The sequence below is a fragment of the Ixodes scapularis genome, unplaced genomic scaffold (assembly GCF_016920785.2).
Source record: "Ixodes scapularis isolate PalLabHiFi unplaced genomic scaffold, ASM1692078v2 PGA_scaffold11__112_contigs__length_91849675, whole genome shotgun sequence".
Taxonomy (NCBI): Eukaryota; Metazoa; Arthropoda; class Arachnida; order Ixodida; family Ixodidae; genus Ixodes; species Ixodes scapularis.
The window spans coordinates 8001810-8008014 of NW_024609837.1; positions in this window are offsets into that span (position 1 = coordinate 8001810).

Here is a 6205-nt window from a genome sequence, read left to right on the forward strand (position 1 = left end):
TAAAAAACAGTGTTTGCGCATCCGATACGGTATAAGCCCTCCGGTACGACCTGCGCATACGCGAGTATTCTATGGTTGCGCATGCGCAGTTCGTACCGGAGAGCCCATCGTACCGTATCGGAAGCGCGAAAACGGTTCCCCAAAACTCCCTATTAGGGAGTTTTCGTAGACCGCGCTGCCCCCTCCGCTAAGCGTTCCGCAACGAAGAAGTCGCTACTGCGCCTGCGCGTCGATAGCCTTGACTGTGGAGTTCCCGCTATCGTAGCGGGTTGCGGAGGGCCTTGCGGGACGGCGAAAACGATCTACGAAAACTCCCTATTATCAGACATCGACCGTAAATTCGCGCTTGCGTGCACGACAATATAAATGCTGGTTCCCACATTTGCGACGGTTGCGTTCACAGCAACCCAAACAAAACGACCCGAAGGCCGGAGAAACCTTGACTCGTGATTGCTTCGCGAAGGTATACTTCCTCAAGTCACAGGGACATCTCCAGACAACATTGTCGTTACTGTCATTTCGGTTGCTCCAAAGGCAACCGATATCTGTGAACTAAGATCCCTGGATTAACGCTTTGCTAAGTAGCGAAACCGATTGGTGTGCCGACGCGCTCTCCTATATTGGCCCGCGCCCGCGTTCCGTTTCCGGTTAGGAAGAACATGGCGGATTAGACTCGACCTCACAACTTCTCTCGGGTGACAGTTTGATACCTTGTCGTTGGAAGTATCCGCGTCCAGCGATGTTCTGAGTTGTCACGTGACATGATTCGGCAAAGTAACAATGAAGATTTCGAACACTGCCATGGTGGACGAGTTAGGAAGAACATGGCGGACTGACGCGCTAGCAGACTACAGGAGCGAGGAAAGAATGAACCAGCCTAAAAAGCCCGTTGATAAAATTTACGCTTCGCGCTTCTTACTAGGGCAGACAACCATCGTTGTGCAAACGTGCGCGACAAGTGCCACAAGAGAGGGCTTTGTCGCCATTTGCTTCTGAGGGCCGCACTGGCCGCACGGGACTGACGGTAATTTCTACTTAGTTCCTTCGAACTACGACTTCTGCGGTGTGAGACTAGCAAGGCGAACCGAACGCTCGCGGCGCATATGGTATGGCCGCGAAGGACAGCACATGCAAGCTATGTATTGAGACTGCGGCCAAAGGTATACAAGTGGGAGCTAGCCCGCGCTCCTGGCTTTGAAACGCGCATTTCTAGCGCCATGTCTCTCCTCGTGTGGACTGGAGTAACTGTAAATGCTTACTCTAGCGCGGACAGGCCCGTGCAATTGCAAGCTTGCCAAAGCTATACGTTCACGCGCGCAAGGTGCACGTGCTTGCACGCATGGGGCACCAGCGGCTCAGAACATGAGCATGCGCTCGTTCTGAGCGCATGCTCAGAACGAGCCCACATTAATAGGCTGCTAAGACCGGCAATCTTGAGGGTGCGGAATGCATGTTACAAAAGAACCGTGGAAGCTCGCCATCAGCACTCGCTCAGCAGTCGCGCACACAGCTATGGCCGCCAGTGAATACTTCCTATACTATTCTCCAATTTTCTTGTAGATGCCACCATCTTGGCGCTTGATGCTGAGCGCGCGCGCATTTGGCGATCGTTGCGATTCGAACATGCGACTTTTCGAGCTTCAAATACGGCATCAGGAAGCTCATTGACTGTTTTAACAAGCCTGGAGGACGGAAAACACTTTCCTGTGATTGCAGACAAAATTTCAGATGACCCGGAAGAATGATTTCAAGCAGCAAGATCCGGAGGGAGGGGGACGATGTCAGTCTTTTCGCCCGATCCTCCAAAGGACTTCCTGACGGTCACCTTCGTGCACGGTCTAGTGATAGTTGCAGAAATGTATTGCGTATTTGGTGGCTCTAGTAGGACGATAAAAATGGCCCGAATCGTCCTACTTTCTTCGCGTACGTAAGATTCTGGACGCATGAAAGAATCGCGATGAACTTCACGAGGATCATCACGACCCTTGCACTGCCAGAGGAACACGCGATCCCTTCGATCTCCCTGATAGCGACTCGATAACGCTCCGCGATCGGACCGTGTGCGAAAGCAAATCGAGAAAATACCTGGCCCAGGCGTCGGTCTTACTATCCATGCCACGATCCTCCACGTTGGAGCGGAGCAACTCCTTGCGACGAACAGCAAGACGAAAACGTCGTCGTCTTCGAAAGATGCGCCGCAGAGTGACGTCATAATGACGTCCCCAGCGGGCCCTTGGTGGCATTTCTTTATTGAACCGGAAGCCGTAATTGGACACTTGGCGTCGCTTTGTAACTCTACTACAGTGAATTAGACGACGACGATGACGACATAAAGCCATACCGGGTGACTGCGGAGCTACATTCTAGCCCTGGACGCTACTGCATCGGAGGTGGCAGCCGTCCACTTCGACTGGGCCGCCTCCTGAAGCCGTTCCAAACATTCAAGACACGGTAACGTAACTTAACGTAAGAAAATGAGGCAGTGTGAATGAGCCTTTACACTGTCAACAATGCTCTTCTAGGGTTGACCCTGCTGAGCAACGCAGAAGTCGATGGCGCCAATGAGTGGTGCACGTGCTCGAGGCACGTGCTCCACTCAGTAGTCAAGGTGTCAAGGGCTCTCCAAACCCATGGGCACTCTTCCAACCCGCCTGCTTCCAGCTGTAATGTTGGAGGTGTAGAAAAAGGGAAGGATTCCCTTGAATTGAAACAACAATTCGTACTGGCGTTTATTCGTTAGTTCGTAGCATGGAGAATAGAAGGGTAGGAGAGGGCATGACGTCGGCCGCGTAGCCTCCACAAGCCATGCTCCCTTGACGCCTCGCCTCTTTCTCATTTTCCTCCTTACTCTCCTCACTTACCGCGCCAACGTGACCACATCACGTGACCGTAGCTAGCCTCCGTCTTGCTACGGGGTACTAGAATACACCACAGTCTAGACTTCGATCTGATAAAACCTACCGGACGGAGCGCGCGCAAGCCTGCAAGGAGTCCTGCTACAATCAACCATTTATCTCACACGTGACATGTCACGCGCACCAATCGCCAGAGAGATCTGTGGTCACGCTGGGCACAAAATCGTTTAAACTTTTTATGACTAGGCTTCACCAATATTGCAACGTGCCCCCTCCTAGTACTTCTAACCTCCTTGGTTCGTAGCCAACTTGGAGAGTGTTCCAGTTGCCAGACCAAGCCAGATTTATGGCTAGATTCCACTACAGTAGACACTACACAAGCTTCCAGCAGACACGGCTGCTACCGGCGCAAAAAGATGTGCGCCTGAAAAGACGGTGCCGGAAACGCGCTCCAAGTGCGCGGAAGAAGATACTAGAAAGAACGAAACTGCATCCACGGTTCTCTCGCCGTAACTGAACACTGTATCACCAATCTTCGTCTTCAGGTTTGCGTAATTTGTTCAAAATCCTTTGCGGTCTTCCTATGTACTGATCATGGTGAAAAACAGAGCACATGGAGATAAGGACACAGTATAAAGAAAACTCCTGTGCGCTGTTTATCACCATGTTGAAACTTGCCCAACTCACCACCTTATGTTACAGTTCTTATGTGTATTGTGTCAGCATAAGTTTACCATATATCCTCATGATTCTTTTGCGCTGCGCGAATATGCCAAATTTCCCACGGGTGCTTTGATTCATGCCCGGTCAGTTGTCGTACTCGCAATTGTTGTGTAACGTCATAATTAGCTAAATACTAAATTTCAAAGTGAAATAGTTGTATTCAGTAAATTTAGCTTTTTTTCTTTGTTTAAATATTAAATGTTAGCCAGGTTTACTTATTTAGATTTTCCTCGTTTATAATTACTCGTTTTCTTCCCGGCCCTCGAAAATGCGGCAGATGTCATGCCTAATCCGGCCCCTTAGCCAAAAAAGTTTGGAAAACTCTGGTGCAGTCAAATGGGAGCTACAGTAACAGTGCAGTATATGCAGCCAGCACGTGCCGAAACAAACGCTGAAATAAATTCTAAGGGCATGTCACACCGTTGCAGTGCTGACACTGCAGATGTTCTTGCTTTTTCATATACCCCCCCCCCCCCCCTTCAATTAAAAAGAAATCTATGTGTGTTTGGTACAAGTAGGGTCAAATGCACCAATGATAAAAGCCAGTGTAGCCCTAGTATTACAGTGTAGCCTTTGGAAGCCAACAATGCGCATCACTGAAATCAGCGGTCCATGGAAGCAAATGGGGACACAGTACATGGCACGTGCCTAGCGCGCTTGATATGACAATAATTGTTAACAGATATGAGGAACAAAAATATTCTTGATTAAAGAAATTGTAACAATTAAGGATCTTATCTGTTAAAACGCTTTGGCTAAGAATCCGCGATGTGAAATGTTGCGACAAGCTGACTGCAGACGACACGGGAGACAAATACGTACGTCACGCGCGCCTCCCTACTACCACGTTATTGCCATCGGTACGGCTAGAGCACTTCATGTTTACAAACAAACCGGAGCGCCCGGAGCGCCCCTAGCGGACGCCACCGGCGCCGCGCATGCGCGATGGGGGTGTGGGCAAAAAGCTCGCCGTCGCCCATAAACAAACCATTGAAATGCGATGTTGTCGGCGTCGATGTGAGTCCCCCTGCCCTTTTTCGCGTTCGAATTGTTGGTTCTACGTCTTCCTGGCGATGTCTGACTATCTTGAGCGGCGTAAGCGAAATTACCGAGGCTCATTGCACCGCAAAACTTCGCGTGAATAATGTGACATGCGGCGATTCATTCCGCGTGGACGCCGCAGATTGTAAGCTAAAGCCTGATTCGCATGATGAGATTTCGCTCAGAATTTTCAGTCGCGACGCAGCTCGGGCGGCAAAAGCGTGAACCGTAGCTGAGATGGTCGACGACGATACTGAAAATCGCAAGCAGAATCGGACCAACTGAATTAGGCATAACAAGTCGGTGTTGGTCACTGGTAACAATGACCAACATCTTCTCGTAGTTACTGTTTACATCCAGCCTACTTACCAACCTTCAAATTTAAGTTTTTTGAGGCCTGCACTCACTTCTTACCGCAAGTACCCGCGCCAACATTTGGTCTATACGGACCGGCGTCGTCTAAGAGAGCAGACGACAAGCAGAAACGTTTGAAAGAGCAGACGACAATTCGAACAATCAGGCGGCCGTTTGAACTTGAAGACGCACTGAACGTAGTCCACAGGTGGTCCGCACAACTTGACAGTTTTCTCGCGTTCATGTTGGAAGAAAACAAATAAATCTGATGGCCACAAGTATCCGTGAATTCAACCCAAAGTGCTTCCCGCCCAAGCAATCGTTGTCCGACGGCGTCTGCTTTTCCCTTTTCACGGCACATATACAGATTCTCGGACGAACCGAGCACGTGAAAACTGACCTTTAACCTTTCTCGACACTTTTGGTACGGCCCCAGTCGCGGCGTTTTGACGAGAAGTTAGGTTTTAGTCTGGTTTCTTTCAAAACAACGTAGGAATGCACGTCTGGCATGGGGACTTCTGCCCACAGCCCCAGACCGGAAGTGCGACCGACGCGCCACCACCGCGCCGTGACGTCACAGAGATGAGTTGTTTTATTGTGGGTAGCGCCATTTTGAGAGCGAGAGAGAAAAGGGGAAAGGGCTACCGGCGCTTTCCCCCTTTCTGATTGTGTAGAAAGAGTGAAAGTCCCGGATGAGGGGCTTGGCCGGTGTTGGGTGTCTGCTGTGCCCCAACTTCTTTCGCGCTTTCTTTTCTGTTTTGAACTCGCGAACTTAATTAGAGCCACGGGCTTCGATGGCAACAGTCCCCCCGGTCATCGGGACACCATTGCTCGGTCATAGGGTGCACGAATAACAACAGAAAGCGTCGAATACCGCCCAAGGACCTCGTAGCTTGCATGGAATTCGGCAAGGCACGTGCGGCTGCAATGTTTTGAAGCTCCACCGCTTTCCGCGTGACGGGAAATGATGAACCATTCATAAATTTTTGTTTGCAATAGGCCCATTTCAACGCAGCCGTTTTTAGTAATGAACAAGCGATACACGAAACGGGAACCTCAATTAACTTTTGTAAACACCCGGAGCTGCTACATATCGTTTTGCTGCGCTGCTTTTATCTTGCGTGTCCGTGTTCTCATATTTCATTGTGGATGAACGACGAAGACGTTCTAGATGTGCTTATATCGAACCGCAGAAAGCGTCAAAGCAGCCACGAATTATTTTACTATTTGAC